The 22,704-nt window shown below is 49.1% G+C and overlaps 1 pseudogene across 1 annotated transcript in view; it reads right to left on the reverse strand.

The window, feature by feature from the left end:
* Positions 1 to 5,548: 5,548 nt before the first annotated feature.
* Positions 5,549 to 22,704, reverse strand: part of LOC309361250 (inositol polyphosphate 5-phosphatase OCRL-like) — a 44,772-nt pseudogene continuing 27,616 nt past the window's right edge. The window contains exon 8 of the transcript in view: positions 5,549 to 5,575. The product of the transcript in view is annotated as an inositol polyphosphate 5-phosphatase OCRL-like (transcript). The remainder of the gene's footprint in view (positions 5,576 to 22,704) is intronic.

Below are 22,704 nucleotides of genomic sequence, written 5' to 3' on the forward strand. Positions count from 1 at the left end.
CCCTCTGGAAACAGGCCTTCAACCCCTGAAACGCCTCCTCTGCCTCCTTGTCCCAGGAAAACGGCGTCTTTGGGCGCAGTAGCCGGGTCAACGGGGTGGTGCGATGAGCATAATCTGCGATGAAGGTCCGGTAGTAGTTGGCGAACCCCAGGAAACGCTGTAGGTCCTTGCGGTTCCGGGGTGCCGCCCATTCTCGAACCGCTGCCACCTTCCCAGGGTCCATCTGCACCCCATCTGGAGAGAGCCGGTGACCAAGGAAGTCCACAGTCCGCTGATGGAACTCGCACTTGCTGAGCTTTGCGTACAAACGGTGCTCACGCAAGCGCTGCAGCACGGTCCAGACATGTCCCTCATGGCGAGCCGGGTCACGGGAGTAAACCAGTATGTCGTCCAAGTACACCACCACATACTTGTCTAACAAATCCTGGAACACGTGGTTGATGTAGCGTTGGAACACAGCAGGCGCGTTGCACAAACCGAAGGGCATAACCAAGTATTCGAACTGCCCGTACCGGGTCCCAAACGCTGTCTTCCACTCATCCCCGGCTCGGATCCGAATCAAGTTGTAGGCCCCCCGGAGGTCCAGCTTGGTGAACACCTGTGCCCCTTGCACCCGCTCCAGCAACTCCGAAATAAGGGGCAAGGGGTACCGGTCTGGGATGGTAATTTTGTTCAGGGCTCGGTAATCATGGCAAGGGCGGAGTTCCCCACATTTCTTCTTAACAAAGAGCACTGGTGCCGCGGTAGGCGAGGTGGAAGGCCTAATGAACCCACGCTCCAGGTTCTTGCGCAAGAAGTCCTGCAAAGCCTCGCGCTCTGGCTCTGTTAGAGAATATAAGCGACTCACTGGTAAAGGCGCTCCGGGTTGGAGGTCTATGCCGCAGTCAAAAGGCCGATGCGGCGGCAGCTGGTCCGCCCCCCGTTCCTCAAACACGTCCTGGTAGTCCTGGTACACAGCTGGGAGCGTGGGTGCTGCCTGCTCCGTGGGCGCGGCCGCCAGCGTCTCGGATTGAGCATGGGAACATGGGTCTGGGAAGTGCACAGTCCGTTTGACCCAGTCAATCTGAACGTTGTGAGCTTCCAACCAGTCCATCCCGAGCACGAGGGGGAACCGGGGCATAGAGGCAATGTCCAAAGTTCGCAACTCCCGGTGCTGCTGGAGACACAGGACCAGGGGCTGGGTCTCCTGAGTAACGGCTCCCGAACGTAGAAGCCGTCCGTCAATTGCTTCCACCTGGACCGGTTCTGGCTTGTTCCGAAGTGGCACCTGATGATGGGCAGCAAAAGCAGCGTCCATATAAGAACGGGTTGCTCCTGAATCCACCAAAGCATGGGTAAGAATCCAGGGCCCACCTGGAGGGTATAAACGTACCGGAACCATAAGATGTTGCAAGTCTATTGGTGCGGGCCCATTCTGCGCTGTTTGGGACCCCCGGTAGCTAGGGCCATCAGCTACTGGGGGTTGGCGGTTTCCCTGCGGCCGGCGTTTCTCAGGGCAGGACCGAGCGTAGTGTCCACTTCCGCCACAGTAGAGACATAGATTCCCCTCCCGACGCCGCTCCTTCTCTACGGGGGAAAGGCGTGGCCGCACTGCCCCGAGCCGCATAGGCTCCTCCGATAACTTAGTTGTGACCGAGGGGCTGCCGGAAGAAACTGGTGCCGAGAACTGGAGGTGTCGTCGGCCCCGGGCCTGGCGACGATCCTCCAGCCGGTCGTCTATCTGTAGACTCCGTTGAATGAGAGTGTCTAGCATGGTGGGGCGTTCCATCGTGGCCAGCTGGTCCAGTATCTCGTCCGAAAGCCCTTCGAGATACTGGTCCCGCAGTGCCGAGTCGTTCCAGGTCAAATCCTGTGCCAACAGCCGAAACTCCGTGGTATATGCGGCTACCGTGGACTTGCCCTGTTCCAACCGCCGAATCGCCCGGTTGGCTTGACTCCCTTTCAGGGGGTTGCCGTACGCGGCCTCCAGGAGATTGCAAAACCCCGTATAGTCTGCCAGCAAGGGGGAGTCTTGCCTGAGTAGCGGCAACGCCCACTTGGCCGCCTGGTCCTTTAACAAACTAATCAAAAAGTGCACCTTGGTGCGGTCGTCAGGGAAGTTCCGGGCTCGCCCCTGAATATACAGCTTGGCTTGGGCGAGGAACATGGGAAAGCTGGCCGGGGCCCCATCAAATTTCTCGGGCAAAGCCACTGGGTACTTGCCAGGAGCCGGTGGGGCTTCCAAGCGCTGCTGAAGAGCCGTCACCGCATCGCTGAGCTGCTGCACGGTGTGGGTCAAGGCCTGGTTTTCCTGGGCCAAAGCCTCCAGCGCAGCCGCCTGGTCAGCCATGGCCTCTGGCTCTTCCCGAACACACCCCAACGAAGGGGGAGTGCGGGTGTGGCGGGAGCAAACTGTGCTGGTCCCGGGGGTAGGTACCGTGGGTGTAAGCAGAGTCCACACGAAGAGGGGCGAGGTCCAAGGTGGAGAGCCGGGCGGGGAACAGGAACGCTGGAACAGGAGGCTGAGCAGGGAACAGGAGCACCGGATAGTCAGGAACAGGAGGCCGAGCAGGGATCAGGAACACCGGATAGTCAGGAACAGGAGGCCGAGCAGGGATCAGGAACACAGGAAGGTCTGAAGCCAACAACGACGTTGCTCCCGCAACCTGGGGCCAGGCTGACTGGGCTTTTATCCTCTTCTAAGGCCGGGGGCGGTCCCGGCCCCCAGAAGCCCCGCCTCCTCTGGCCTTAAGGCGAGCACTCCTCCTGGGGGCAACCAGTTCCCTTCGCCTCTCTGCCCTAAGCCTCTGCAGATCAGGAGAGGCCGAAGGGTTACTGGACCCTGGAGGAGGCTCACCTGTGGCCACTGAGTCGTCAAGCCCCTCTGGGGCCAGAAGGGCTTCACCTGGGGCCAGCTCCTGAAGCTCTGTCACAGGTGCAGGCTCTTCAGCATCTAGGCCTTGCCCCAGTTCAGCCGGCCCTGGAGGCGGGGACTCCAGTGCAGGCTGGGATTCCTCTGGTTCATCCTCTGAATCCCAGGCCATCACACCTTTAGTCAGTTTATCTATTAGTTCCCTTTCATTAAATTTCCTTAAACTTATTAGTTACAGCTGTAATTCTCTACTTCTTACCCCTTGACATCTTTACACTCCTCAATTTTACAACAGTTTTTAAGAAATATTTTAAATTTCTTCCAGTCCTCTTCCACTGTCTCTTTCCCCTGGTCTCGGATTCTGCCGGTCATCTCTGCCAGTCCCATGAAGTCTGTCACCTTTGTCTGCCATTCTTCCAGAGTAGGTAGTTCTTGCATCTTCCAATACTTTGCCAGAAGAATTCTTGCTGCTGTGGTAGCATACATAAAAAATGTCCTATCCTTCTTTGGCACCAATTGGCCAACCATACCCAGGAGAAAAGCCTCAGGTTTCTTAGGAAAAGTCCACTTAAGGACCTTCTTAATTTCATTATAGATCATTTCCCAAAAGGCTTTAATCTTTGGGCAGGTCCACCAAAGGTGGTAAAAGGTACCTTCAGTCTCATTACATTTCCAGCATTTATTACTGGGCAAATGGTAAATTTTTGCAAGCTTGACTGGGGTCATGTACCACCTGTAAATCATTTTCATTATGTTCTCTTTTAAGGCATTACATGCCGTGAACTTAACACCAGTGGTCCATAACTGTTCCCAGTCAGCAAACATAATGTCATGACCTATATCTTGTGCCCATTTAATCATAGCTGATTTCACTGTTTCATCCTGTGTATTCCATTTCAACAGCAAGTTATACATTCTAGACAAATTCTTAGTATTGGGTTCTAACAGTTCTGTTTCTAATTTTGACCTCTCCTTCTGAAATCCTATTTTCCTGTCCTGCTTAAATGTCTCATTTATCTGATGGTAATGTAACCAATCTCGAACTTTGAACTTTAATTTCTCATAACTCTGAAGTTTAAGCTTCTCACCATCTTGTTCTAGGATTTCACAGTATTTTGGCCAATTTGAATCCATATTAAGTTTTTTCACCGCCTTAGCTTCCATTGGTGACAACCACCTGGGAGTTTTACTTTCCAACAAGTCTTTATATCGAGTCCAAACATTGTATAATGCTTTCCTGACAATATGGTTTTTAAAACTTTTATACACCTTTGCCTTGTCGTACCATAGATATGCATGCCAACCAAAGTTATTATCATACCCCTCCAAATCTAAAATGTCTGTGTCTTCAAGAAGTAGCCAGTGTTTCAACCAGCAAAAAGCTGCTGCTTCATAATAGAGTCTTAAGTCCGGCAGGGCAAAGCCCCCTCTATCTTTTGCATCAGTTAAAATCTTAAATTTTATTCTGGGCTTTTTGCCCTGCCAGACAAATTTAGATATGTCTTTCTGCCACTTCTTGAACCAGTCCATCTTGTCCAAAATCTGTAGGGTCTGAAATAAAAATAACATTCTAGGCAATACATTCATCTTAATAACAGCAATTCGGCCTAACAAGGAAAGTCTCAACTTAGACCATATTTCTAGATCTTTCTTTACTTCTGTCCAACATTTTTCATAATTGTCTTTAAATAAATTCACATTCTTAGATGTTAAGTTCACCCCCAGGTATTTCACTTTTTTCGTTGGTATCTTCGGTTCTCTTTCCTCTGCCTCTTTTTGTAGATTTTCCTTGTGATCTTTCAAAAATCTCTCTTTATCCTCCTCTGATCTTATCTTCACCTTTTTCCCTTTATAGGTAAAAGACAGGCCTTGAGGAAACTCCCACCTAAAAATGATACTGTTTCTTCTTAACAGATACACTAGATCTCCGTATTTAGCTCTAAGGTCCAATAGGTGTTTTGGAATATCTTTAAAAATTTCAATCCTTGAGTCTTCTATCTCCAATGATTTCTGGTAGTGGAGGCTCAATATTTTATCCCTCTCTTCTTTAGATCTGAGTGTAATCAGACAGTCTCTTACCCTGTTTTTTCTTCCCCCTTTGCCGCCTTTACCGAGTCTGAAGGCAGTCACTATCTTAAAATCTTTGTCCTGATCAAGGCCCCAGAATTCTTCAAATTCCTGTGTCAGAAATTCACTCAAATTATTTTGTTCCAATTCTGGTACCGACCTGATCCTTAAATTGGTCTGTTTGTCTCTTAGTTCAATCAAGGACAATTGCACCTTATGATCCTCAAGTTGTTTATTAATTGGCTGTATCCTTTCTTCTACCGCCTGCGCCTTCTCTTTTGCTTCCTCAGCAATTTTTCTTGTCAATTTAGATTCCTGCAGCAGCCAATCAATGGCCTGTGTGTTGGAGCTGATAGTTGTGGTGTTTAAGTCGATTTTAGCTGACAATTTTTCCAGAGCTCCAAATATTTTATCTAATGATGCATTTAATGTCTCTTCAGAGCCCCCACCTTTTGCTCCAGACTGTCCAATTTCTTCTTTTTCTAAAACAGGTGGGGCTACTACTGATTGTCTTCATTGCTGCAGCCTGGTTTTTATCTTTGAGGATTTTTCCTGGGATTTTCCCTGAGGTTGAAGCTGATCCATTACTTTATCTTTGAAACTCAAGGTCACTCTCACGGTTCAGATTCTTTAGTAATGGGAAAATTTCCTGGCCAGCTGTAATGGAAAATCCCCAGTTATATCACAAGCCTCCTCTAGGGGAGCTCCTTGGCAACAATGTTCTTTTCAAAGTAACTTATTTCTATAGGCAGTAGTATACTTCAGTCAAAAGCAACAATTACAAAGAGGGTCCTTCAATAATGTCAGTTCAGTTACAGAGTGATCTCATGTAGTAACAATGTCTTTAAATGGTGCAGAACTTTCCCTGCTGTCTCTGGCAGTCCAATATCAGGGATTAAGTGGTGGTCTTTATTTTTCCCTCACCCTTTTTCCTTCAATCAAGAGGTTTCTTCTCCTCCCCCCCGCTCTGAGAGGGGGGTACTTATTTCAGACATTAAAATTTAGCTCCTTTTAGCTCAACTTCCCGAATTCTTAGCTTCAAAAAAAAAAAAAAGCGTCTTTGCTTTAGTCCTATTTACAAAACCGGAAGACGGACTTCCTTTTTGCGCCTTCCCGCTTCAGTGCCAAATTCAAGTTTGTTGCGTTGATCAAAGCAAACAAATCCTTTGATCTCTCACTTTTAACGAAATCTTACTCACGGGTTGTAGTTTAGAAGCCGAATTTTCAAAGGAAAAAGGTCAGCGCTCTCCGGCATCACCTATGCAGCTTCACTCCGCAGAAGTAGCGATTAACTCTAAGCACAGCGCCGCGCACCCCCGTCTCGTTCCGGAGCTTTTTACCAAGCCCCTTTGCCAAACGGGGGGGGGGGGGGCGCAAAGGTGCCCGCCGAGTTCCACGGTCGCAGGCTTTGCTCTCCTGCGGTTTTTGGAAGGGTCCCCGCTTCGCTGCAGCGGGTAGACCCGATTTCTGCGGAGCTTCTCCCACCTATTCAGATGGATTCCGCCATTGCCGTTGGCGCCGCCTCCGGAAGTCCTGGATTCTGGTTATATAAATGGCCTTGCTTGAAGCTGTGGATTGTGCTCTGCATTAGCAGAGAGGCTCTACTTAGTTGCAAACGAAGCACATTTCAGTTATTAGAGAAACCGGTGTTTCCATGCAGGCTTGTTCAGGAACTCTGTGAACTAGACAGCCGCTGTTTTAAACTGGCCCTTTTTCTGGCAGGTTAAACAATTAAAGTTGACTTGATTCACTTCATCCGCCAACTACCCTTCTAAGCAAACAGAGCAATTACAAATAAAAGGTTCTCCAACCGTGCGCTATCCCTATCTGCAAGCGAGCTCTCCCACAAAGTGGGTGGGGGGACAGGGGATCCCCTCTGCTGTGCTCTGCCTCAACGCCCCAAAGACAAGCCATCCAGCTGGAGAAAAGGGGGGAGGGGTGTACGCCACAGGAACGGCCAAGAACGCTGATTTTTGCTCAGCAATGAGGCGTTAAAGCAGACATACCTTCCTCTGGGTCTCTTCTCTCTCGGGTCAGGCTCTCCCTGTCCACAGCGGCGGCTGCAGCAAGGTCGGGGCACCCCCCCCCCCCAGCCAGCGGATTGGCTGGTTGGAATGTCCCCGGATTTAATTAATGTCCCCGGATGTAGTTGGGACCTCCGATGCTGCTTGCTGCCATGGCGTCAGCCATTTTGCAGTGCAGGAAGTCCCCAGGTGTAAATCCGGGGACATTCCGGGGACACATTTCTGCCGGGGACAGATTGCTGAATCCGGGGACTCTCCCTGGCAACCGGGGACGACTGGTAAGCCTCCTTCTGGCCTTACCTGAGCAGCAAGTGCAGCTTGCCCTGAATCCCCATGGATCCCTTCAGCTGCCATCAAGTTCCCAGGTGTGGATCTCTTGTCCTGACCTGATTTTTAAATAGAATTCCATTAGCCTTTACATTTTTAACTTTGGACTCTTATCTGCAAACCCGCAGCCCCACCTCCCCACCTGAACACTGGGAGGGCCATGTCCCCGGAATTTGTGAAGACAGGGTTCTCAAAAATACCTCTGGCTTGCGGCTCCTGGAGTGTTGCTGGCAACGCCTGGAGTTTCTCTTCAAGCTCCTGGAGATTCACAAGGAATGTTTGAGTTTCCTTAAATACTGTTTCAGCTCCATGCCACACCCCAGCCAAAAGAGCTCCTATCACTGAGAAAAAGAAGGGAGCATCTGTGCATGTCATTCCGTTCAAGTTGCACCAAAGTGGGACTTGTTCATCTGAGCTCCACAGGCTGGTTTTTCTAATTGTTTGACTGGGGTTGTTTGTTGGTTTTTCTTTAATTTGGGCAAGGCCTTTTTATGTGCCCTTTCAATCCCCAAGAGCCAGCACTGTAAATCAGTTTTAAGGGAGACTTACAACCACAGCTGCCGCCACCCCCCAACATCATCAGCAGTTACACATACAGGCTTTTAAAACTTATTTAATATCTTTTTAAAAAAGTTAACCTTGTAATTCCTAAATCATTTTAAACACTTTGAAATACTTTCTAAAATTCTGCTATTTAACATTTATGTAAATGATGTAATAAAGGAACCCAAATGGCCAGATATTTCCCTGTTTCAGTTTTATCCCATAATATATCCATTTTGCTACATGCCAACGATACGGTGTTGTTAGCACAAACGCAAGTGGGTATGAGGCGATTGCTAAAGAACTTTGGGAGACTGTGTCGTAACAAAGATTTGAATACAAATTATTCCAAGACAAAAGCCGTAGTATTGGGGGCACAGCCCAGGAAGCAGAAATGGCTCCTAAATGGACAAGCCATTGAACAAGCCAGGCATTTCAACTACAGTGGTACCTCTGGTTGCGAAGGGCCTCCGTTCCGGAGGCCCGTTCGCATCATGAGCAGAACGCAACCCGCGTCTGCGCCTGTGTGGGTCGCGATTTGCCGCTTCTGCGCATGCGCATGACGTCATTCTGAGCGTCTGCACATGCGCGAGCAGCGAAACCTGGAAGTAACCCGTTCCGTTACTTCCGGGTCACCGTGGGACGCAATTCTCAAAAATACCTCTTGCTTGCGGCTCCTGGAGTATTGCAGGGAATGGCTGGAGGTTTTCTACAAGCTCCTGGACCTTCAGATCAAATGCTTGATCATCCTTAAGTACTGTTTCTGCCCCCGTCTTAGGGCTATTGGGCACCTTCTTCAGTATTTCAACATCCTGGAGAGGACAGACACTTCCTGCTAGACATTTACTCCAGACATTTACAGAAGGCACAGTGGCACTGGTTGAAGAAGTTGGGAATGAGCAGACAGTGCTATTGCTGAGAAGGAGCTCCACCCCAGGGTGCTAAAGAGCTCTTTCCCTAGCCTGCAGGTGCCAGAAGGCCAAGCGCTGGTGTTGCAGTGGTGGTACTTCAGAGGCGTAGGAGAAAAGGCTGCTCTGGATTCTGGGTATATAAATGGCCTTGCCTGAAGCTGTGGATTGTGCTCTGCATTAGCAGAGAGGCTCTACTTAGTTGCAAATGAAGCACATTTCAGTCATTATAGAAACCGGTGTTTCCATGCATGCTTGTTCAGGAACTCTGTGAACTAGACAGCCGCTGTTCTAAACTGGCCCTTTTTCTGGCAGGTTAAACCATTAAAGTTGACTTGATTCACATCATCCGCCAACTACCCTTCTAAGCAACCAGAGCAATTACAAATAAAAGGTTCTCCAACCGTGCGCTATCCCTATCTGCAAGCGAGCTCTCCAACAAAGTGGGGGGGCAGGGGATCCCCTCTGCTGTGCTTTGCCTCAACGCCCCAAAGACAAGCCGTCCAGCTGGAGAAAAGGGGCGAGGGGTGTACGCCACAGGAACGGCCAAGAACGCTGTTTTTTGCTCAGCAATGAGGCGTTAAAGCAGACAGACCTTCCTCTGGGTCTCTTCTCTCTCGGGTCTGGCTCTCCCTCTCCTCAGTGGCGGCGGCTGCAGCAAGGTCGGGGCACCCCCCCCCCAGCCAGCGGATTGGCTGGAATGTCCCCGGATTTAATTAATGTCCCCGGATGTAGTCGGGACCTCCGATGCTGCTTGCTGCCATGGCGTCAGCCATGTTGTAGCGCAGGAAGTCCCCAGGCGTAAATCCGGGGACATTCCGGGGACACATTTCTGCCAGGGACAGATTGCTGAATCCGGGGACTCTCCCTGGCAACCGGGGACGCCTGGTAAGCCTCCTTCTGGCCTTACCTGAGCAGCAAGTGCAGCTTGTCCTGGATCACCGTGGATCCCTTCAGCTGCCATCAAGCTCCCAGGTGTGGATCTCTTGTCCTGACCTGATTTTTAAATAGAATTCCATTAGCCTTTACATTTTTAACTTTGGACTCTTATCTGCAAACCCGCAGCCCCACCTCCCCACCTTAACACTGGGAGGGCCATGTCCCCGGAATTTGTGAAGACAGGATTCTCAAAAATACCTCTGGCTTGCGGCTCCTGGAGTGTTGCTGGCAACGCCTGGAGTTTCTCTTCAAGCTCCTGGAGATTCACACCGAATGCTTGAGTTTCCTGAAATACTGTTTCAGCTGCATGCCACACCTCAGCCAAAAGAGCTGCTATCACTTAAAAAGTTTAAAAAGTTTTTTTTTAATTTCTCATTAAAGAATTATATATATATATCTACTTTTCCATCCCCACTCACCCCTTTTTCTATTTACTTATTACAATGGTTTTGTTCTTTTCTTTCTCTTTTCTGAACAAACAAACAATTTTCAGTAGGATTTTTTGTGTTTTCTTTTTCTTTCTTTCTTCTTTTTCTCTCTATCTCTTTTCTCTGTTCCTTATCTTTTCTTTTCCATCTTGTCTTTTGTCTGACACTATAACTTGAACCACCACAGCGACTTTTGATTTTTAAATAGAATTCCATTAGCCTTTACATTTTTAACTTTGGACTCTTATCTGCAAAATCCCAACCCCACCTCCCCACCTTAACACTGGGAGGGCCATGTCTCCGGAATTTGTGAAGACAGGATTCTCAAAAATACCTCTTCCTTGCGGATCCTGGAGTATTGCTGGTAACGGCTGGAATTTTTCTTCAAGCTCCTGGACCTTCATACGCAATGCTTGATCATCCTTAAGTACTGTTTCCGCCCCCGTCTTAGGGCTTTTGGGCGCCTTCTTCAGTATTTCAACATCCTGGAGAGGACAGACACTTCCTGCTAGACATTTACTCCAGACATTTACAGAAGGCACAGAGGCACTGGTTGAAGAAGTTGGGAATGAGCAGGCAGTGCTATTGCTGAGAAGGCGCTCCACCCCAGGGTGCTAAAGAGCTCTTTCCCTAGCCTGCAGGTGCCAGAAGGCCAAGCGCTGATGTTGCAGTGGTGGTACTTCAGAGGCGTATGAGAAAAGGCTGCTCTGGATTCTGGGTATATAAATGGCCTTGCCTGAAGCTGTGGATTGTGCTCTGCATTAGCAGAGAGGCTCTACTTAGTTGCAAATGAAGCACATTTCAGTTATTATAGAAACCGGTGTTTCCATGCAGGCTTGTTCAGGAACTCTGTGAACTAGACAGCCGCTGTTTTAAACTGGCCCTTTTTCTGGCAGGTTAAACGACTAAAGTTGACTTGATTCACTTCATCCGCCAACTACCCTTCTAAGCAACCAGAGCAATTACAAATAAAAGGCTCTCCAACCGTGCGCTATCCCTATCTGCAAGCAAGCTCTCCCACAAAGTGGGTGGGGGGACAGGGGATCCCCTCTGCTGTGCTTTGCCTCAACGCCCCAAAGACAAGCCGTCCAGCTGGAGAAAAGGGGCAAGGGGTGTACGCCACAGGAACGGCCAAGAACACTGTTTTTTGCTCCGCAATGAGGCGTTAAAGCAGACATACCTTCCTCTGGGTCTCTTCTCTCTCGGGTCGGGCTCTCCCTCTCCTCAGCGGCGGCGGCTGCAGCAAGCTCGGGGCACCCCCCCCCCAGCCAGCAGATTGGCTGGCTGGAATGTCCCCGGATTTAATTAATGTCCCCGGATGTAGTCGGGACCTCCGATGCTGCTTGCTGCCATGGCGTCAGCCATGTTGCAGCGCAGGAAGTCCCCAGGCGTAAATCCGGGGACATTCCGGGGACACATTTCTGCCGGGGACAGATTGCTGAATCCGGGGACTCTCCCTGGCAACCAGGGACGCCTGGTAAGCCTCCTTCTGGCCTTACCTGAGCAGCAAGTGCAGCTTGCCCTGGATCACCGTGGATCCCTTCAGCTGCCATCAAGCTCCCAGGTGTGGATCTGTTGTCCTGACCTGATTTTTAAATATAATTCCATTAGCCTTTACATTTTTAACTTTGGACTCTTATCTGCAAACCCGCAGCCCCACCTCCCCACCTTAACACTGGGAGGGCCATGTCCCCGGAATTTGTGAAGACAGGATTCTCAAAAATACCTCTGGCTTGCGGCTCCTGGAGTGTTGCTGGCAACGCCTGGAGTTTCTCTTCAAGCTCCTGGAGATTCACACCGAATGCTTGAGTTTCCTGAAATACTGTTTCAGCTGCATGCCACACCTCAGCCAAAAGAGCTGCTATTACTCAAAAAAAGTTTTAAAAGTTTTTTTTTAATTTCTCATTAAAGAATGCTATATATATATATATACTTTTCCATCCCCACTTCCCCCCTTTTCTATTTACTTATTACAATGGTTTTTTTTCCTTTTCCTTCTCTTTTCTGAACAAACAAACAAACTATTTCCAGTAGGATTTTTTGTGTTTTCTTTTTCTTTCTTTCTTCTTTTTCTCTCTATCTCTTTTCTCTCTTCCTTATCTTTTCTTTTCCATCTTGTCTTTTGTCTCACACTCTATTTTGAACCACCTCAGCGACTTTTGATTTTTAAATAGAATTCCATTAGCCTTTACATTTTTAACTTTGGACTCTTATCTGCAAACTCCCAACCCCACCTCCCCACCTTAACACTGGGAGGGCCATGTCCCCGGAATTTGTGAAGACAGGATTCTCAAAAATACCTCTTCCTTGCGAATCCTGGAGTATTGCTGGCAACAGCTGGAGTTTTTCTTCAAGCTCCTGGACCTTCATAGGCAATGCTTGATCATCCTTAAGTACTTTTTCCGCCCCCGTCTTAGGGCTATTGGGCGCCTTCTTCAGTATTTCAACATTCTGGAGAGGACAGACACTTCTTGCTAGACATTTACTCCAGACATTTACAGAAGGCACAGAGGCACTGGTTGAAGAAGTTGGGAATGAGCAGACAGTGCTATTGCTGAGAAGGCGCTCCACCCCAGGGTGCTAAAGAGCTCTTTCCCTAGCCTGCAGGTGCCAGAAGGCCAAGCGCTGGTGTTGCAGTGGTGGTACTTCAGAGGCGTATGAGAAAAGGCTGCTCTGGATTCTGGGTATATAAATGGCCTTGCCTGAAGCTGTGGATTGTGCTCTGCATTAGCAGAGAGGCTCTACTTAGTTGCAAATGAAGCACATTTCAGTCATTATAGAAACCAGTGTTTCCATGCAGGCTTGTTCAGGAACTCTGTGAACTAGACAGCCGCTGTTTTAAACTGGCCCTTTTTCTGGCAGGTTAAACGATTAAAGTTGACTTGATTCACTTCATCCGCCAACTACCCTTCTAAGCAACCAGAGCAATTACAAATAAAAGGCACTCCAACCGTGCGCTATCCCTATCTGCAAGCAAGCTCTCCCACAAAGTGGGGAGGGACAGGGGATCCCCTCTGCTGTGCTTTGCCTCAACGCCCCAAAGACAAGCCGTCCAGCTGGAGAAAAGGGGGGAGGGGTGTACGCCACAGGAACGGCCAAGAACGCTGTTTTTTGCTCAGCAATGAGGCGTTAAAGCAGACAGACCTTCCTCTGGGTCTCTTCTCTCTCGGGTCGGGCTCTCCCTCTCCTCAGCGGCGGCGGCTGCAGCAAGGTCGGGGCACCCCCCCCCCCCCAGCCAGCGGATTGGCTGGAATGTCCCCGGATTTAATTAATGTCACCGGATGTAGTCGGGACCTCCGATGCTGCTTGCTGCCATGGCGTCAGACATGTTGCAGCGCAGGAAGTCCCCAGGCGTAAATCCGGGGACATTCCAGGGACACATTTCTGCCAGGGACAGATTGCTGAATCCGGGGACTCTCCCTGGCAACCGGGGACGCCTGGTAAGCCTCCTTCTGGCCTTACCTGAGCAGCAAGTGCAGCTTGCCCTGGATCCCCGTGGATCCCTTCAGCTGCCATCAAGCTCCCAGGTGTGGATCTCTTGTCCTGACCTGAATACAAAAGAAGTGATTTTACATCTCTATTCCAACACGAAACCCAGAGCCTGGCTTCATGCTCCCCCTCATCTGGAATATGGTCACTTCTAGCCCCCTCCCAGCCCAAGGATCTCCTTGTAGAGGACTGCTTGCAGGAAAAGAATATAAGAGCAGCCAGAGATTTTGTAGTCCAGCCTATTCACATAAGCAGACCAGTCCCCTGCAGCGCACACCCTCCTACTCAAAACCAAGTCAGCTCACCACCATAAACTGGGCCTCTTTCTCCTGCTTCACTTCTGAGATATTTCAGGGCAGGCTGGATTAAAGTCGGCTCACATTCCTGGCAAGGCTGTTTTCGTCCACGGAGTTTGTTCTATGAGACACATGAGCCAAATACCCGAGGAGACAGTTTTTTAGCTGCCTGTCATTCATACACTTTATACTGAAAGGATTTCAGGGGCAGATGCTCTTTTTCTGCATGGAGGGTGGGGGTTTCCAAAGGGGCACTATTCAGACCTGCATTCATGGCTTATGAGTCGTAGCCGTGTGACAACTGCACATCATGCTGATGTGTTGAAGGGCTGATGTTGCACTTCCAGGTAGAAGAGCTCGTTGGCATTATTTTAGGCTCTGTGTCAATTGACCTTGTAACATGATGGGGGGGGGGTTCTTATTTTTAGAGTATTTACCTGCAACCTATTATGTGGGAATCTCAAGGTACTTTACAACTAGGTCCGAAAATAGGCAAACGTTGAAATGCAGCAGAATAAACAGGCCTACAGTAAAAAAATATCCTTCAAAGCCCATATTGTCTGGCAGCAGCATCCCCCCAAGTCCATGATGGATAAACACTTTCCCCCCATGGAGCAGAATTGCACCCATGTTGGCAAAGGCCTCCTTTCTAGAAGGGGGAGCAGAGGCTGCCCCCACCCACTGCTCTCTTCTCCCAGGCATCTGAAGAGACAAACGGCTCCCCTTCTCTACCTGTGTGCCACAAGCCTGAATTGCAAGACAGTTCCCACTTTGGGGCAACAGGGAACAAACATGCAGAGGATGAGTTCTGAGGCTCCCCCAACAAAGCCATTTCCCTGGGCCCACCTGCCAGCCTGCTGCTGGCTGGCTGCCCACCCACAGGAAAGTGGCACGATCCTCCCCACCAACAGGACATAACAAGAAGATGGGGACGATAACATAGGACTTCCTAACTTGTGAGTTCTGATGAGCCGCTGCTGCTTCCCCAGTTTAAAGGATGGCGGCTCAGGTGAGCCATTAAGCTAGAAGGAGGAAAAGGACCGACCCCGGGATGGGCTGTCTGCCTTCCTTTTGCCTTCCACCTCACGACATCCTTCCCCAGCCTGGTGCACTCCAGGTGTTCTGGGGCTCCATCTCTCACCAGGCCCAGGCGGTATGGCCAGGGGTCAGGGATGGGGGCAGTTGTCCAAAGCAGCTGGAGAGACTCAAGGAGGGCATTACAGCCTCAAAGCCCTTTCCCTACCTCTCAATCTGGACTTACCTGGCCTTGCCCCTGGCCGCCTTTAGCCAGATCAGCTGTGCTCGGAGCTGGGACAGACCCCTCTGGAGACTTAGAGGCAGAGGAAACAGCCTGGGTCCCCTGGAGAGCACTCTCAAAGGAGATGCCCGCAAAGCAGATCACACTTTTCCTACTCCCAGACTGCAGGCTAGAGAACGTCGCTGCACGCTGGTGACCCATTCCCTGGGTGGTGCACTGGGAAGAAGAAACCTCACCCAGAGATGGGAGGGAAGCACTTTGGCCAGTGCCATGGGGCCTTTCTTCGGCATGCTGCTCAGGGACCTGCAATGGAGCACTGCCCAAGGAGGAGGAAATGTGGGAGGCCTGCTGGGAAGGCTGCTGGGACCCCGACTCTTCCTGGCTAAGGGAAGCAGCTCTTCCAGTGGTATCTCTGGGAACAGAGGGCATCGAAGTGAGCTGGCAATGAGAAGGCTCAGCCAGGTGGGAGCCGGAGGTCTCTGGGGTCGCACCCAGGGATTCGTTGGGCGAACTTTTCCTCTCCATTCTGTGGACACGAAGGCAAGTCTTCTGACCAGTGTACCAGCTGGTTTCAAAGGCTAATTTTTATGAAAGCTTGAAAAAGAAAGAAAACACAATATACAGAAATCAGTGTCAGATATCAAGCATTTTGAAAACATAAAAATGAAAAGAAACAGAAGACGAAAAGCTTTCTTCTTTGTTGCAAAGTAATTCCCAAGAATAAGCCCAGAGTAGGTAGGCCTTTTTACTCCTGGGGAAATCACCGGCAATTTCATGCCAAATGCAGCAGGGGGAAGGGGCACAGGAGCTGCTATGAAACAGGCGATCCTCAAATCACAGCTGTTTGATGCAGGGATGGAATCAATCCTTTTGCTTCAGTAAAAACCTCAAGGGTCGTAGGTTGTGGTTAAGCGAACTGGATGGTGTTACAAAGGGTCTCAAAATGAAACACCGCTTTTCAATTTGAAAACTGTTGAATGATCTTTACCTATCCTGGGAACAGTACATGAAGAACTACATGAAGATGATGTACAGATGGTATACAACACCAGTGCAGTTAGGGAAAATGTACAAAACTAGTTCAAATATATGTTGGAAGTGTAAGGAAAAGGAGGGAACATTTTATCATATGTGGTGGGAGTGTAAGGTAATTAAAACATTTTGGGAAATGATATACAATGAATTGAAGAAAATGTCCCATTTATCATTTGTTTAAAAACCCGAGGCATTTTTGTTGGGGATTGTAGGGAAAGGTCTGCCAAAAAAGTTGAAAAACATCTTCATGTATGCGACAATGGCCGCGAGAGTTCTGGTTGCGCAAGGATGGAAGACTGAAGAAACCCCAACTAAAGAATCATGGCAAGAAAAGTTGATGGACTATGCAGAAGTGGCAAAATTGACATATAAGCTACAGGACAAGGAGAACTATGACTTTAAGGATGAATGGGAACCTTTCACAAAGTCTCTGAAGACGCAACAAAGTGAATTGGACTCCTTGCTAGGTTTTGAATAAGCATCCACAATTTTTTTATATGTTTTTGGATAATATGTCTTGTTATAACTTTGAATATATTTTATTTTATTTTAATATCCTGGGAACAGTACACCGCAGTGGTGGGCAGTTCCACAGACCCTCCTCCTCTGCTCAAAATGCATACAGACCCATCTTTGCGCAGGGAAGATCCAGACAAAAGGAGTCTGTTTTCAAAGTACCCGCGGAGGGGTTTAGACGGCTCCATCCTCTTGCCTCCCCCGCCCCCCCCCCCCCGATCACTGTTTCACTCCGGAAGGCGTCTCAGACCTGGGTGGAGCAGCCACAAATGACAGGCAAAGAGACAAGGTCCTGCCCAGATTCAGGCTTCCTCATGATCGTGTGGAATCTGTACAGGTTTCTCTTGGCGCTTCCACTAGTGATTTATCTGTACAGGATCGGACTTCATTTCAGCCAACCACATCCTTCCTCTTCCCCCGACAGCATACTAGAGTTCATATGGATTTCAAAGCATGCTTTGAGAACTTGTATGCTTAGCTTTAAACTCCACAAAATTAGCCTATGGCTAGGATGCTATTTATCAAGGTCTGTGTCCATTAAGATATGGTCAGATACAAGTATGCTTTCCCCCTTGTTATACAATTATTATTTTTAAAATTGCATTCAACCATTTACTATTTAAACAGCTTATACACCACTTGACTATAATCATCTCTGAAGTGACACACGAGAAATACATTGCAGAAAAAGTTAACATGGATGACATCAGACTTCCGTTAAAAAGACCTGCTGGAATAAAAAAAGGCTTCGGTAGGTGCTGGGTGCTCTGCCTGATGCTCTCAACTGACAAGATGTAGGTGTGGTTGAATCAAATGGGAACAGTGACCACAGTGCTATCAAATTCAACATACACAGTATGGAAGTGGACAATTGCTAAGGAAATCCAGAACAGTCACATTTGACGTCAAAAGAGGAGACTTCCTCAAAATGAGGGATTGGGTAGAAAGGCAGTTGAAGGGGGAAAGTCAAGGATGGTGAGCCCTTCTGTGCTCCAGAGGGCCTGGGTGGCCTCATTCCCCTCTTGTTCTGAGCACTGCAGAGGGAGGCAAACATGTCCTTCCTGGGGGCTGGTCCCTCCCCGCCCTGTTCCTGGAGGGCAGCAGGAGGAGGGGGCTGCTGCAGCTGCCTCCTTTGGGGGCATGGCTCACCTTGCCTGCTCCTGCCCTCCTCCAACACACACAACCTTACCTGCCTCAGCCATCCATGGGGGCTTGAGAGTGTGTGAGCAGACTTTCTCATGGGAGGAGGCAGGCCTTGCAGAGGAGGAATGCTGGGGGCAGGCATTCAAACTCAGCCCTGAAGCTCACTGGGTGACCCTGGGCCAGGCACTCACGCTCAGCCTAACCTACCTCAAAGGGTTGTTGTGAGGATAAAATGGGGGGGGGAGAGAGAACTCTGCACACCAACTGGACCTCCTTGCAGGAAATGGGGGCTATAAATGTAATTGTGTTATTTGTACCCCACCCACCTCACTGGGTTTCCCCAGCCTCTCTGGGCGGCTTCCAACACATATTAAAACAACAAACATTCAAAGCCTCCCTATAAAGGGCTGCCTTCCAGAGGTTTGATAGTTGCTCATCTCCTTGTCACCTGTAGGGAGGGCGTTCCACAGAGAGGCTGCCACCACCGAGAAGGCCCTCCCTCTGCCTGGTTCCCTGCAACCTCGCTTCTCGCGGGGAGGGAACCACCAGAAGACCCTGGGAGGAGGACCTCCGGGCTGAAGGATGGGGGTGGAGATGCTCCTTCGGGTATACTGCGCTGAGCTTCCTGACCTAACATTTGCCTCGCTTAACATAATTAATTAGGAAGTGAAGTTTTCCTCTTCCATTCAAGCAGTACAGGAAGTAAGAACATGCAAACAGGAATACTACTTCTAGAATTCCCAACTCCTGACATAAAACAGCACAAAGGTTGCCTTTTCTTGACCATCAATCACCTGCGCAAAGTCCCTACACCCCCCCCTATTGTGCTTCAATACAGCCCCATCGGTCAGGCCGGACACTGAGGTCCAGCGCTGAGGGCCTTCTGGTGGTTCCCTCATTGCGAGAAGCGAAGTTACAGGGAACCAGGCAGAGGGCTTCTCGGTAGTGGCGCCCGCCCTGTGGAACGCCCTCCCACCAGATGCCAAAGAAATAAACAAGTATATGACATTTAGAAGACACCTGAAGGCTGCCCTGTTTAGGGAAGCTTTTAATGACTGATGTTTTAATGTATTTTTAATCTTTTGCTGGAAGCCGCCCAGAGTGGCTAGGGAAACCCAGCCAGATGGGCCAGATAGAAATAATTTAAAAATATAATTATTAAATTATTATACGCGTTAGAAACAGAATTTGAAGGGGCAGTCTTTTCTGGCAGTGCCAAATGAAGCTGCTGACCCATTTCTAAGTCCTAAAATCCACATTTTCTCTGAATACCTGAAAAACCCAGTGGTGCAGGACCTCCTAGCATGCCATCTGCTGGGGAACATTTCCTAGCACTTGGCTGGGAGCTGCTGCAGCGCTATAGTCAGGAAAGGCTTTCTGTATATCGGTAAGTCCCAACAGTTGAATAGGAACCTTCAAAAACAATGTATGTATTTGTATCTCATATGTTTTAAGCTATTTCACATGTCCACCAAGCACAAGAAAATGTCCTTTCATCTTCTTGACATTTCCAACAAATATTTGGTATGTTTTCATGTATTCTAAATAACTTCTTGGGAGTTAGATACCAACAATACTTAAATATATATATATTTAAAAGTCTATTTCAAGACATAACTCAATTATTATTTTAACTCTTTAGTCCACATATGTTACCACTATTCCAACTGTACAATATAACCAAAAAAGAGAAACTCTTGCCCCTTTAATCATGCACTTTTTAATCTGTTCCTCTTCCATTTAGGATTTCAACAAAAGTTTGTACATTTTTGATATCACATGATGTGCACAACTGTATCTCAAAACCCGTCTTCCACTCTTCCATACCCCAGGTCTTCATTTCCAACTAGACTCTCTCAATCAATCAATCAATCAATCAATCATTTATTTGTATGTTGCCTTTCCAAATTTCAAACCATGTGCAAGGCAGCTTACAAAAAAAATAAAACTTTACATAACTGCAAACATAACAAAACTAGTCGTAAACAATGAAGAAAATATCAAAAAGTACACAACGAAATTGAAAAAAATTCCACATAAATAATAAAGATTCCACGTAAATCATATAATCCAAGCTAAAGAGGAAAAAAAAAATAACATCACCAACAGCAACCCCCCCCCCCCCGGAAAAAGAACCCGTAAACAACACCCCAACCCTCTTTTATTAAGTGTAAAAGAGAAACCCCTTGTTTTAATTTTACAATCTCCCCGTTTTCACTTTAAGAACTCTCAGTAGATTAACCATTTCTCTTTATCCGTCACCCTTTTGTCTATAAAAAGGGTCTTCTGGTGAAACAGAGTCTTTGCGTATAAACTAACTTTATATCTATTTTCAGATTCTTAATACGCCACACACGTCTAATACAGTGGTTCTCAAGGTGCGCATTTACTCTGACTTGATCTACCACAAATATCCAAGCCATCTAACCCTGAAATCCTAACCTTCTAATTCCAAGTCTCTTCTTTCTCAATATCCCCATTCCGTTAACCGCACCAGGCAACAAGCTGTAAAATGCAAGTTTAAAACGCAGGCTTTCCTTTGCATCTCGCAGAACTTTATATGTAATTCGTGGTTTTTTTCACCTGTCCTCCAAACTTCGGTCTTTTTGCCATCCTTTAAATGGGAAATCAGTAGTCGAGCCTTACTTTTTGGTAAAACGTTCGTCTGGATCCCGGAAGTCCTACCTGAGAAGAACAATGGGAGTGTCCGCTTCTCCTTCTGCAAGCAGCGCCACCCGAATTCCCACCTGGGATGAGCCGCTAAAGTGAGCCGCAGGAGAAAGACTGGGGCGGGCGGCAAGTGGGAGGGGGAAGTCGGGCGCCTCTGTCCCGTCAGAAAAGTGCTGCTCCTCCCCGGAGGCAGCCTGCTTGCAGAGAAGGGGGCCGGGCTGCCTCAAAGCCCATCAAGGCCACGGGCTGCTAGCATGACTCATCCCGGCTTTATCATCTGAGGGGAAAGGATGCGTGGTCTTAAATGCTTGGCAACTTGGCTTAGCAACCTTGGGTCAGCTTAGCCTCCCTCACAGAGGGTTGTTTTGAAGATACACTCAGGAAAACACCCGAGGCATGAAGAAGAAGAACGAGGAGAGTCTGGAAAGGGGGGTGGGGAGCGCTCCCCCCCCAGCCGCTCCAGGACGGGAAGTGCATCCCGGGGGAAGCGGGATTCAGGCGGAGGAGGACGTCGGGTTGGGTGGGGGTTGCCAGGAGCAGCACGATGTCCCTCCAACCCCCTCTTCCACTCTCCAGGCAGGCGCCCAACGTGGCCAGCTGGCAAGGGCTCTTTCTTACTCCAGCCTTGGCGTGCAGATCCCGGGTTCAGCCCCAGATCTCTGGAGCGGAAAGGCTCTTGGGCGTGAATATGAAAGGCAGCATCTGTCAGAATAGGGCATACTGAGCCAGTACAGATGAACGTGACTATTGGTTCGCTTCCTCTGCTATCTGCCTTTTCGGGCACAGAGAGAGGCAGGGGAGAGACCCCTTTCCTCCATGTCCCCACCCCAACTCTTAGGACCAGAAGCAAGAGACAGCTTTGCTGAGCACGTGCCCCTTCCCAGGAAGATGCAACTCTGCACTACTGTTCCCTGAATTGCCCCCAAAGCAGCCATACTCCAGGCTCTTATTGTCACAGCCCTGCAGGATCAGACCAAGGCCCATCTAGTCCAGCTCTCAGCAGCCCAGCAGATGTCCAAGGGAAGCCCCAAGCAGACTCCAAATGCAGCCCCACTCTCCCCACTGGGGACACCCACAACGGGTAGGCAGAGGTAGACTGCCTCTGCGGCTGGAGGTGCAACATGGTCTAAGCCTCCATGAATTTGACGAATCCTCTCTTAAAGCCATCCCCGTCAGTGCCTCTGGAAGGAGGAAATTTCAGTGTCACTAGGCACTGTGTCTGGCCTGAATCTGCCATCATTCCGCTTTCTTAAAGAGATCCAGGTTCTGATATTATGAGGAGGAAACATCGCTCTGCACCTTTCCCACATCATGCATACTTCTATGATGTCCCCACTTTCCCCCCTCTCGCAAAGCCCCAAAGCCTCCTACATTGTAAGCCTTCCTTACAGGGGAATCATCAGAAGCACCTGTGCTGCAGAGCTTCTGGCTGAAAGGCGACTCATGGAGATTTGCAATGACTGCTGCAATGCACCCCTAATGATTCAGATTGTATCATTATAGCGTCATTGCCTGTCCATTCCCAACAGCAAGGGCCCCTCGCCAGTTGGCTTGCTTCCTCTGAGGCCGCCTCAGCTCCTGGCAGCCCACACCCCCTGGCCAGCCCCAGAGGCACCATTCTCTGGGGGAGAACAGCTGGGCAAGCCTTGGGGAGGCAGAGATGGCATCCGAGGAGGGAGGGAAGGAAAGAGGGACAGAGGCCAGTGTCTCCCGCGGCACCCCAACCATCATTCAAGGCACCCCAGCTGCCACAGCACACTGCTTGAAAACCACTGCAGAACTGGGATGGGAAAGGTTTCTAGTCCAACTGACTGGTCTGGAGAAGAGGAAAGGCAGCCATGCTTGCTCCTTTGTCTTCTCCGAGGAGACTTCCAGCCTGACTTCTCATCTTGAGGCCCCAGGGAGAAGTGGGAAGAGGAGGAGGAGGAGGAGGAGGAGGAAGCATCCCCAGAAGAAGTGTGCTCCCCACCAGTAGGTGCTTCCACCCCCCACTCCTAAATCTGCTTCCAACAGATACTTGGGGGGGGGGGCATCCTGCACCATCTGGTCAATTCCTGGTGTTAGGAGAATTAGAAGGTCTAAGATATAAACACATACATAAATACCGTAAGTAGTTCCCATCACAAAAGAATATGCAGGTAAACCCATGAACAGCCAGGTAAACCCATCAACAGGTGTCAGGGAAATGCCATCGGAGGGACAGGTGGTGG

Source organism: Podarcis melisellensis (assembly GCF_964234715.1).
Source record: "Podarcis melisellensis genome assembly, chromosome: W".
Classification (NCBI taxonomy): domain Eukaryota; kingdom Metazoa; phylum Chordata; class Lepidosauria; order Squamata; family Lacertidae; genus Podarcis; species Podarcis melisellensis.